Source organism: Nycticebus coucang, chromosome 24, assembly GCF_027406575.1.
Source record: "Nycticebus coucang isolate mNycCou1 chromosome 24, mNycCou1.pri, whole genome shotgun sequence".
In the NCBI taxonomy this organism is placed as follows: domain Eukaryota; kingdom Metazoa; phylum Chordata; class Mammalia; order Primates; family Lorisidae; genus Nycticebus; species Nycticebus coucang.
Window position 1 is genome coordinate 31,815,289 of NC_069803.1, and position 12,212 is coordinate 31,827,500.

At 42.4% G+C, this 12,212-nt stretch overlaps 1 long non-coding RNA gene across 1 annotated transcript in view; it reads left to right on the forward strand.

Moving 5' to 3' along the window:
* The first annotated feature begins 1,445 nt into the window (after positions 1-1,445).
* Positions 1,446-12,212, forward strand: part of LOC128576525 (uncharacterized) — a 141,843-nt gene continuing 131,076 nt past the window's right edge. The window contains exon 1 of the long non-coding RNA XR_008377412.1: positions 1,446-1,530. This is a non-coding gene — a long non-coding RNA (uncharacterized LOC128576525). The remainder of the gene's footprint in view (positions 1,531-12,212) is intronic.

Sequence of the window (12,212 nt, forward strand, 5' to 3'; positions counted from 1 at the left end):
TTTCCGGTAGATCATGGCAGCCACCAAAAAGTTGGAGATAGCTTCAAAGTCTTCCATCCAGACTATAACGACAGTAAGTCTCAGACCTGATACTTCTCTGGGTTTGGACATTTGCTAAATAAACGTGTTAGCAAGTAGGCATAAAACAGTCCATGCAATCCTGTATAAAAATCTCACTTTAGGAAGATGGAATAATATTCTGAAGACAGGATTCTTTTATTATTCTAATAGGTGTTACATTAGAGAATATTCTGACCAATATTCTGGACATTGTACTGGACCATAGCTGGGCCAGTTAGAAAGCAAACCTCAAGGGTCTTCCTGCAGCAAGAAGGTCCCAAAGCTCCTGGGCTGTTTAGTAGAAGTAAGAAGCTTCTCTTCACAATTCTAGTCATGCCCCACATTCTGAATTCCACTAATTTCATCTATGAGAACTCATATTTAATATTCATCATGGTAATTCCTAAATCCTCTGATGTTGCCAGGAGATAAAGGTAGCTAAAGCACTTGTATTATCCATGTAGTGATATCACTACATATTTATAAAGTATTTAGCCCAGTGCTGGGTATAAAGTAAACACTGTGCTTGTTCTTCTTAAATTAAAAAAAAAAAAATTTAAAAAGGAGCTACCTCTGGAGTGGACCGTCCCTACAATGCCATGAGTGTGAGATCCAGACTAAGGCAACTGAGGGCCTTGGAACATAGTGTTAACCAGCACGCAAATAATGTCACACTGTTGGAGCTGAAGGGATTTTAAGCAAATTATAGAATCTATGGAGGTGCTAATAGTCTACACGAGATAACCAGCCATCGGAAGTGATGAGCTGCAGCTCAGCAAATGCTGGGGGAGAGAGAGGACAGGTATCGACCAGCGCCTCCCTCTGCATGGCACCAGAGGAGCCCCCCCAAAGTCTGGAGAGAAAGCTGAGCCTGACAGGAAGATGGCTGGAAACTGACTGAATTGAGTTCTCTGCTCCATTAGATTTAGGGAAAACTGCAGTAATTGCACTAGCATGTGAGTTTCTCCAACTCCTCAGATTCTCATTACTGCGGCTGTTGCTCACCGCTGCACGCTGCGTCCCCCTGCTCAAACATCCCCTCACCTGAGGGCTACGTGCTCATAGCTTTTAATTCCAGTGCCATCACCCCCAATTTTTGATTATAATACCTTTACTGAATTTTAGGTGAGAAGATGCTATTTGCATCCTTTAATGCCCTCGAAACATTCTCCCCAAATAAATCCTCACTGCCCCCATCCCTATGGAAATAAGTATCCCCCCCTCCCCCCCCAGTGACAGCAGCTGTGTCTAAACCACCCATCTGTTGTCTTTCTGGGGCGCTGCCATATTCTGCTCCATGCCCACTTGCGAGTGTATCACATTTCTATTTAGAAACATTCTGCCTACCCTGGCTATTTTGGGCCTCTTCTCAGTGTGTACCTCATTAGCAGTCCATGGCACTGCTGAACTGTCCTGCCCTAGCAGGCCACGGTCTGTTAGGGTCCCGGTCAAGGTTGTGAAAATGAGAAGGTAAGTGAAGTCTCTGACAGCTGACGCACTGCCCCCTGGTGGGACAGTGGTGAGCTTCAGGGTGAAGGGAGGGAAGACGGAGTTAAGTTCCAAGGGCTCTGTCAGCAGAAGGGAGACTTACATGGGATTGTGAGTATACACTGAGCCTATTTTGTTTTTATTAAGGTAAACATTTGTATAATGTAAAACCAACCATTTTAAAGTAGAGGGTGTCTAATATATTCCCAATGGGGTGCAACTCCCATCTAGTTGCAAAAAGTTTCATCACCCCCAAAGAAAACATCACACCCTTCAAGCAGTTTCCTTTCCTCCTTCCTTAGAGCGCTCAGCAGTCACCACTGATTCCCATGTCTATGGGCTGATCTATTCCAGAGATTTCATGCAAATGGACTCACACAATACATGGCCTCTGTGTCTGGTTATTTCTCTTAGCATAATGTTTTCAAAGTTCTTTCATGTTATAGGATGTATCAGAACTCCACTCCTTTTTACGGCCAAATAATAGTCCATGGCATGTACATAGCATGTTTTTTTTTTTTTAATTTTTTTTATTAAATCATAACTGTATACAATGATATGATTATGGGGCATCATACACTCACTTCATAAACCATTTGACACATTTTTATCACAGTGGTTAACATAGCCTTTCCGGCGTTATCTCAGTTACTGTGCCAAAACATTTATATTCTACATTTACCAAGTTTCGCAAATACCCCTGTAATATGCACCACAGGTGTGATCCCACCGATTCCCCTCCCTCTACCCACCCCCCCCTTTCCTACTTCCCCCTATTGTTAAGTTGTAGCTGGGTTATAGCTTTCATGTGAGAGTCCCAAATTAGTTTCATAGTAGGGCTGTGTACATTGGGTATTTTTTCTTCCATTCTTGGGATACTTTACTAAGAAGAATATGTTCCAGCTCCATCCATGTAAACATGAAAGAGGTAAAGTCTCCATCTTTCTTTAAGGCTGCATAGTATTCCATGGTATACATATACCACAATTTATTAATCCATTCGTGGATCGATGGGCACTTCGGCTTTTTCCATGACTTAGCAATTATGAATTGGGCTGCAATAAACATTCTGGTACAAATATCTTTGTTATGTTGTGATTTTTGGTCTTCTGGGTATATGCCCAGCAGAGGAATTACAGGATTGAATGGCAGATCTATTTTTAGATCTCTGAGTGTTCTCCATATATCTTTCCAAAAGGAATGTATTAATTTGCATTCCCACCAGCAGTGCAGAAGTGTTCCCTTTTCTCTGCATCCACGCCAACATCTCTGGTCTTGAGATTTTGTGATATAGGCTAGTCTCATTGGAGTTAGATGATATCTCAAAGTAGTTTTGATTTGCATTTCTCTGATGATTAAAGATGATGAGCATTTTTTCATATGTCTGAAGGCCGTGCGCCTGTCTTCTTCAGAGAAGTTTCTCTTCAAATCCCTTGCCCAGCCTGCGATGGGATCCCTTGTTTTTTTCTTGCTGATGCGTTTGAGTTCTCTGTGGATTCTGGTTATTAAACCTTTGTCAGAGTTATACCCTGCAAATATCTTCTCCCATTCTGAGGGCTGTCTGCTTGCTCTGCTTACTGTGTTCTTAGCTGTGCAGAAGCTTTTTAGTTTGATCAAGTCCCAGTAGTGTATTTTTGAAGCTGCTTCAATTGCCCGGGGGGTTCTCCTCATGAAATACTCACCCAGACCAATTTCTTCAAGGGTTTTCCCTGCATTCTCCTCTAGTATTTTTATAGTTTCATGTCTTAAGTTTAAATCTTTAATCCAATGAGAGTCTATCTTAGTTAATGGTGAAAGGTGTGGGTCCAATTTCAGTCTTCTGCAGGTTGCCAGCCAGTTCACCCAGCACCATTTGTTAAATAGGGAATCTTTTCCCCACTGAATGTTTTTAATTGGCTTGTCAAAAATCAAATAGCGGTAAGTAGCTGGATTCATCTCTTGGTTCTCTATTCTATTCCAGATATCTACTTCTCTGTTTTTGTGCCAATACCATGCTGTTTTGATCACTATCGATTTGTAGTAAAGTCTGAGGTCTGGTAGTGTGATTCCTCCTGTTTTGTTTTTATTTCTGAGTAATGTCTTGGCTATTCGAGGTTTTTTCTGATTCCATATAAAACGAAGTAATGTTTTTTCAAGATCTTTAAAATATGACAGTGGAGCTTTAATAGGGAGTGCGTTGAAATTATATATTGCTTTGGGTAGTATGGACATTTTGATAATGTTGATTCTTCCTAGCCATGAGCATGGTATGTTTTTCCATTTGTTAACATTTTCAGCTATTTCTTTTCTTAGAGTTTCATAGTTCTCTTTATAGAGATCTTTCACGTCTTTTGTTAGGTAAATTCCCAAATATTTCATCTTCTTTGGCACTACTGTGAATGGGATAGAGTCCTTAACTGCTTTTTCAATTTGACTGTTGTTGGTGTATATAAAGGCTACCGATTTATGAATGTTGATTTTGTAACCTGAGACTCTGCTGTATTCCTTGATCACTTCTAGGAGTTTTGTAGTAGAGTCCCTAGTGTTTTCCAGATACACAATCATATCATCTGCGAAGAGCGAGAGTTTGATCTCTTCTGACCCTATATGGATACCCTTGATCGCCTTTTCTTCCCTAATTGCGGTGGCTAAAACTTCCATTACAATGTGAAAAGCAATGGAGACAATGGGCAGCCTTGTCTGGTTCCTGATCTGAGTGGAAATGATTCCAATTTAACTCCATTCAATATGATATTGGCTGTGGGTTTGCTGTAGATAGCCTCTATCAGTTTAAGAAAAGTCCCTTCTAGACCAATTTTCTTGAGTGTTCTGATCATGAAGGGATGCTGGATATTATCAAAAGCTTTTTCTGCATCAATTGAGAGAATCATATGGTCTTTGTTTTTTAATTTGTTTATGTGCTGGATTACATTTATAGATTTACGTATATTGAACCAGCCTTGAGACCCTGGGATAAAACCAACTTGGTCATGATGTATAATTTGTTTGATGTGTTGCTGGATTCTGTTTGTTAGGATCTTGTTGAATATTTTTGCATCTATATTCATTAGTGATATTGGTCTATAATTTTCTTTTCTTGTTGGGTCTTTTCCTGGTTTGGGGATCAGGGTGATATTTGCTTCATAGAACGTGTTGGGTAGTCTTCCTTCTTTTTCTACATTTTGGAACAGGTTGAGTAATATAGGTACTAATTCCTCTTTAAAGGTTTGGTAGAATTCTGACGTGAAACCATCTGGTCCCGGGCTTTTCTTTTTAGGGAGGTTTTGTATAGTTGATGCTATTTCTGAACTTGATATGGGTCTGTTCAACATTTCCACTTGATTCTGGTTAAGTCTTGGAAGGTGGCGTGCTTCCAAGTATCGGTCTATTTCCTTCAGATTTTCATATTTCTGAGAATAAAGTTTCTTGTAATATTCATTAAGGATTTTTTGGATTTCTGATGAGTCTGTGGTTATTTTGTCTTTGTTGTTTCTGATTGATGATATTAGAGATTTTACTCTTTTTTTCCTGATTAGGTTGGCCAGAGGTTTATCTATTTTATTGACCTTTTCAAAAAACCAGCTTTTTGATTTATTGATCTGTTGTATTATTCTTTTGTTTTCAATTTCATTTAATTCTGCTCTAATTTTGGTTATTTCTTTTCTTCTACTGGGTTTGGGGTTGGAATGTTCTTCCTTTTCCAGTTGCGTGAGATGTCCCATTAAGTTGTTAACTTCCTCTCTTTCCGTTCTCTTGAGGAAGGCTTGCAGTGCTATAAATTTCCCTCTTAGAACTGCCTTTGCAGTGTCCCAGAGGTTCTGATAGCTTGTGTCTTCATTGTCATTTTGTTCCAAAAAATTGGTGATTTCTTTCTTAATCTCATCTCTGACCCAGCTATCATTCAGCATAAGGTTATTTAACTTCCATGTTTTTGTATGGGTATGCAGATTCCTGTTGTTACTCAATTCAAGTTTTATTCCATGATGGTCCGAGAAGATGCATGGAATAATTTCTATTCCTTTAAATTTACTGAGGTTAGACTTGTGACCTAAAATGTGATCAATTTTGGAGTAAGTTCCGTGGGCTGATGAGAAGTATGTGTATTCAGTTTTGTTGGGATGAAATGTTCTGTAAATGTCTGCTAAATCTAAATATTGGATGGTTAGGTTTAAATCTAAGATTTCTTTGCTCAGCTTCTTTCTGGAGGATCGATCCAACACTGCCAAGGGAGTGTTGAAATCTCCAACGATTATGGAGCTGGAGGAAATCAAGTTACTCATGTCTGTTAGAGTTTCTCTTATAAATTGAGGTGCATTCTGGTTGGGTGCATAGATATTAATAATTGAGATCTCGTCATATTAAGTATTACCCTTAACAAATATGAAGTGACCATTCTTGTCCTTCCTTACTTTTGATGGTTTAAAGCCTACTGTATCTGCAAATAAAATTGCAACACCTGCTTTTTTCTGATTACCATTTGCCTGAAATATGGATGACCATCCTTTCACCCTGAGTCTGTATTTGTCTTTTAAGTTGAGATGTGACTCTTGTATGCAACAAATATCTGGCTTAAGTTTTTGTATCCAGTCAGCTAACCTATTCCTCTTTAGAGGACAGTTTAAGCCATTCACGTTGATGGAGAGTAAGGATAAGTCTGGTGGAATTTTGGGTATCGAGTTTTTCAAAGGTCCAGTGGACATTTTTAATCCTTTCGCCAGTGTGGAAGTTGGAGTTTGATCCGAAGTTTCTGAGTGAGTTTACTTTTGTGGTATAGGATTGGGTTGGTCATTGTGGAGGATAGGTCTGAGAACATCCTGAAGAGCTGGTTTACTTATGGCAAATTTTTTCAACATATGAATGTCATTGAAGTATTTAATTTCTCCATCATAGATGAAACTCAGTTTAGCTGGATACAAGATCCCGGGTTGAAAGTTTTTTTGCTTTAGGAGATTAAAAGTTGATGACCACTCTCTTCTGGCTTGAAAAGATTCAGCAGAGAGATCTGCAGTTATTCTAATATTCTTACCTTTGTACGTTATAGTTTTCTTTCGCCGGGCTGCTTTGAGAATCTTCTCTTTCATGTTAACTTTAGTGAAGCTAATTATGATATGTCTGGGGGATGACTTATTGGGGTTGAATCGTGCTGGGGTTCTGAAGCTGTCTGCTATCTGAATTTCAGATTCTCTAGGCATGTCTGGAAAATTTTCTTTCATAATTTCATGTAGAAGGGCCTCTGTGCCCTTGTCTGCCACTTCATCAGTCTCCGAAATTCCTATAACCCTTATGTTATTTTTTTTTCGAATTATCTGAGAGCTCTCTGAGTGAGTGATCCGTTTTTGCTCTCCATTTCTCTTCCTCTTTGAGAGATTGGGAGCGTTCGAAGACTTTATCTTCAATGTCAGAAATCCTTTCTTCTGCTTGCTCCATTCTGTTACTGAGGGATTCTACTGTATTTTTCATATCTTTGAGGGCTGTAAGTTCTTGTTTCAGTGTGTCTAAGTCTTTGGTGGTTTTGTCTTTAAATTCGTTAAATTCTTGAGACAGTTTTTGAATTTCTCCTCGAATTCCTAATTCCATTTTGTTAATCTTGTCTGCAAACCAAATTCTGAATTCGACTTCTGACATCTCAGCCAGTTGTTTATGAATGGGATCTTCAATCACATCTGCCGTATCTTTTCTTGGGGGGGTTGATCTATTCTGGTTATTCATGTTACCAGAGTTTTTCCGCTGATTGCGCCCCATGGTTTACTCCCTTTGGTTTTTCCCCTGGGGTTTTATCGAGGGCCCGTACAGTGTTGTGGCCTGAGAAACTGGGGCCCTGTCTGGTGTGGTGGAGCAAAGTGGTTCTGTCTTGTTTTCAGCTGGTTTCTGTTCGATCCTATTGCAACTTCTACTCTGGCTTGAAGTCTCAGCTGTGTGGAAAAATCAGCAATTAAGTCACCCCGCCTGCCCACCTCTGGCCCCAGTTGGAAAAGGAGAATCAAACCTTCCTACAATCGCACACCCAGGGCACCACCTGAAAAGTCCTCAGTCTATTAGCCCAGTTCAAAAGGTCCGAATCAACTGTCTCAATTGGCACTTGTCTCAGGTGGAAGGGTTCAAGAGGTCTCTGGGAACTGGATCACAGGGGCCTGGTGACTCCTCTGAGACAGCTCACCCCAGTGCAGCGTGGAGTCAGGAGGAGCCACCCCGCAAACAGAGCAGTCTGGGAAGGTTGACGTCTCCTTCCCCACTTTGCCCCTCTGTCGGACCCAGTCACTGGTATCTCTGCAGATGGCTAACCCAGTTGCCTGCAGTGAACAGACACTCCAGGGGTTTGCACCTGCCTGAATCGCGAGGAAGTCTGCCAGGCCCCCGCAGACTGCCGCTATCTAGCAGGAGGAGATGGGGCCTGACATCTTTGAGTGTTTGATGCAGGTGATGGGAAGGAGGTGTTCACTCAGGCTTAGCCCCGTCCCTGATGGATGCTGCTAACAGAACAGAACAGAACAGACAACTTTGTGAGGTTCTGTCTCTGTTCCTGTCGTCGCCTACAGGAGACGGGCTGTTTTGAGTTCAAACGTCTTTGCTGTTGGAGAATTGCGTCTGAACACCTCTCTGGGTCGGCCCCGCCCTGGAGGCTTCCGGGTTTGTGAGCCGTGTCACCGGTGGCCTCCTCTGGTTGCCCAGGGAGACAGGGGGTGTGGCCTCAGAATATCCAGACGTGAGCGTTCTGCCGTTAAAGAAAAAACGGCTGTTGATCTACCTCCAGGGAACTGCTGCTCTGGTGTGGGCACTCAGGCGACCCTTTTCTCCTCTGTCCCGCGCCCCAGAGTCAGCACTGAGCGGCCGCAGTTTGTGCTGGGTCCACCCCTTAAGAGATCCCCCAAGAATCAGAACTCTTGGGGGATGGGCCCCCAGACCCGGATTGGGAGTGGGGCGGGGGGAAGCTAGAGTTTCATTCAGTTTCACGCAATACTACGGTCCGGGGAGGGCTCCTGCACTGCACCGCAGGGAAGTGCCGCCAAGGCTTGATTTCCCCTCAGCGGAGTGCCCTCTCCTCGCTCACGTATCCCAGAGTCAGCGCTGACCTGACGCAGCTCAGGCACTGTGCACTCCCCTCGAGAAATCACCCAAGGATCCGAACTCCGGGGGGATAGGCCCTCAGACCCCGAGTGAGAGTAGGGGTTCTCAGCTCTCAGCGGGGAGGCCAGAGTCTTATTCAGTCTTGGGCCCCCTATGCCCGGGGAGGGTTGGTGCACTGCACCGCAGGGAAGTGCCGCGAGGCGTGACTCCCCCTCAGCCCGGTGCCCTCTCCTCACTCGGCGCGCCTCAGAGTCAATGCTGACCAGTCGCAACTCAGGGACTGTCCACTCCCCCTTGAGAAATCACCCAAGGATCCGAAGTCCTGGGGGACAGGCCTCCAGACCTCAGTGGGCGGGAGGGGAGCGCCGGGGATTCAGGGTTGCCGGCAAAGGATTCCCAAAGTTTTATTCAGCCCTATGTCCGGCAGGAGAACGCCACGGCACCCCAGTAGGGGAGGTAGGTCCAGTTTTTAGAAGGTCTCTCCCGTGGAGTGTAGTGGGAGGGGCTTTAATTTCTGCCCGCTTGTTAAATTGTGGGGCTCCAGAGCCGGTCTCATGGGGGAGGGGGACTCCCGTCCGCTTGGTGGTGGATTTTGTACCTTTTGTTTGCGTCCTTGTGATCACAACTTGCCTCAGCGGTGTTGATGTGCGTTCTTCAGCCTTCTCTCTTGGTGAGGCTCAAGTCCACCAGGATACTTACTAAATTCCTGTCCCTTAACTCTCCTTCTGGACGGGAGCCTTTGTTGAAATCTGGCTTCAGTCTACATAGCATGTTTTATTAATCCGTTTAGTTGTTCAGCTATCTGTCATTGGACACTTGGGTTAGTTCCACTCTTTGGCTTATATGAGTATTGAATTACACTGCCATGAATATTCCCATATGAATATTTGCCTGAGTGCCTGTTTTCAATTCTTCTGGGTATACACCAAGAAGTGGAATTACTGGTTCATATAGTAATTCTATTCTTAACTTTTTAAGCAACTCTCAAACTGTTCCCCAGCAGTGTGGGAAGGTTCCCATTTTTCCGCAAACTTGTCAACACTCTATTTTCTGAGTTTTTGTCTCTTTTTATTGTAGTTATTACTTGTTACGGCCATTGTGGTGGGTGTGAAGTAGCATTTCATTGTGGTTTAACTTTTGTTTCCCTAACAATTAGTGATCCTCAGCATCTTTTTCTGTGCTTACTGGGCATTTGTGCGTGTTCTCCGCTGACATGTCTACTCACCTGTGTTGATCGTTTTTAATTGGTTTTCACTGTTGTGCTCTAAGGATTGTTTATATCTGTGTATCAGACCTGTGACTTACGGATATTCCCCCCATTCTGGGTGGACTTTCCACTCCCTTGACAATGTTCTTTGATGTCCACAGGCATTTGAGTCTGACCCAGATTCTAATTTATCTACTTTTTTCTTTCCTTGCTCCTGCTTTGGGAGCCGTCTCTAAGAAGGAACCAAGTGCAACACTGTAAACGTTTACCCCAAAGATTTTCTTCTAAGGCTTTTATAGATTTAGCTTTTGTATTTAGGTTGTTGATCCATCTTGAGTTTGTTTTTCTGCTTGATTTTTAGGTAGGAGATCCCCTGTTCTTCTGTGAGTAGATGTGAAGCAGTCCCAGCACCATTGTAGAATAGACCGTTTTTCTCTATTGAATTTTCTTCACAATTTGGTGAAAAGTCAATTAGCCCAGATTTATTTCTATGGTGTTTATTTTGTAATCTCAGTTCTACTGTCCATATGTGTACTCTCACACCAGTACCACACTGTTTTGATTATTACAGCTTTGTAGTAAGTTTTGAAATCAGGACACGTGAGCCTTCTAACTTTCTTTTTCAAGATTGCTTTGGCTATTCAAGGGCCCTAACAATTTCCTGTGAATTTGAAAATCATCTTTTTTTATGTGAGAAAAAAAGGGCAATTGGATTTTTAATGGGAATTGCATTGAATCTATAGATTTCTTTGGGTAATGTTGACATTTTAACAATATTAACTCTTCGAATCCATGAAAATAAGATGGCTTTCCATTTATTTTTATCTTCTTTAATATTTTTTCAATAATGTTTTGTACATTTCAGTGTGCGGGTTTTTTTACCTCATTGGTTACATTTATTCCTGACCATTTGATTCTTCTGGATGCTATTGTCAATGAAACTGTTTTTTACTTTTCTTTTTCATAATGTCCATTGTGGTGTATAAACATAACTAGTCTTTGTGCGTTGAGCTTATACCCTGCAACTTTGATAAATCTACTTACTAGGTTTAGTGGATTCTTTGGATTCTGTGGATTCTTTGGAATTTCCTACATATAGAATCGTGTTATCTGTACACAGAGCCTAATACTATCTTTGAAAACATCTCAGAGCCAGGCCCTGAGCAGGATCTTGGGGACCTCTTGTCACCACTGCTCCCATTTTCTAAGAGGTGGTGATTCTGGTGAGAAGGAGAAACTCCAGAATCAGTGAGCATTTACTGAGCACTTTCACACCCAGACACGTAATAAGAACTTGACCAGGTACTGAAGCAACAGGCAGTGTAACCCCGGGTCTCAGGAATAGTTCACACCCTTAATTTCTCCTTTGTCCAGTTTTCAGCCTATTCAAGCTCTCGTGTTCAAGTTTCTTGACTTCCTACTGATGGATACACGATGCCATTGGCTTTTCCTTTCTTAATTAAATCTTCTTTCCAGACATAGCAGCTGGACTCTTTGGAGATCAAAGAACAGTGAGTGATGGAGAAAATGTCCCTATAGTTTGGGGAGGGGACTGCTCCTAGACACAAGGGATAAATCTCAATAGAATTAGCTTTCTGTTCTTTCTGCAGAGAGGCAGAGATGGAAGTTACCTAAGACAGTCATCCTGCCCTCCTTTCCCACTGCGGCTAATGCAGAAGCGTCTGTGCTGAGGGCGAGCAATGTCTTGGGGCGGGGGGTTCATGCGTTACAATAAAAGACAGTGCATGAGGAAGCCCAATCCCAGGTGTATTTACAAAAATATTTTCAATAGACTGAGGCTAAAGTGGTCTTTTTTCCTCAAAGAATTTACAAAGAAAAATCTCAAGGGAAAGAAAAATTAGGCCCCTGGAACATCTTCCTTTTAAAAGAGACTAAGAGGTCGGTTCATATCTTAAAACAAAGAATTTCAGCTTTCAAGGCTCCAGTCCCCTCTGCTCTGAAAAGAACGGGGAGCAACCAGCAGCAAAGCAGCAGGAAGACAGACCCGATCCAGGAGAATAGCCGAATGTGCATCTAAAAAAGCTGCGCGAATGACCCTGAGTGCTCCTAAATTAACGCAGTTAGAGAGAAGGAAAGCAAATGCCCTTAGTTTGAAGGCTAACCATTTGGTTCATCCTGCCTGGTAACAGACCCTGTGTTTGTGGAACTCACCTGTTTGATACTCTTGAGCTATGAAATTGTCATTTCTCTGCAGCAAACTGCTGTTAGACAGCACTAAAATCCAATTTAAAGGTGGGAGTTGCCACACAGGACTGCTGCTGATGCCAGATCGTGGGATTTAAAGGAACATCCACATCATGACTTTTTGGAAGTATCAGAAAGAAAAGGCCTCTGTAATATGCTAATGCAGAAGAAGCCACACAGCTTCTTGAGAAAACAGGTATTTATGAGA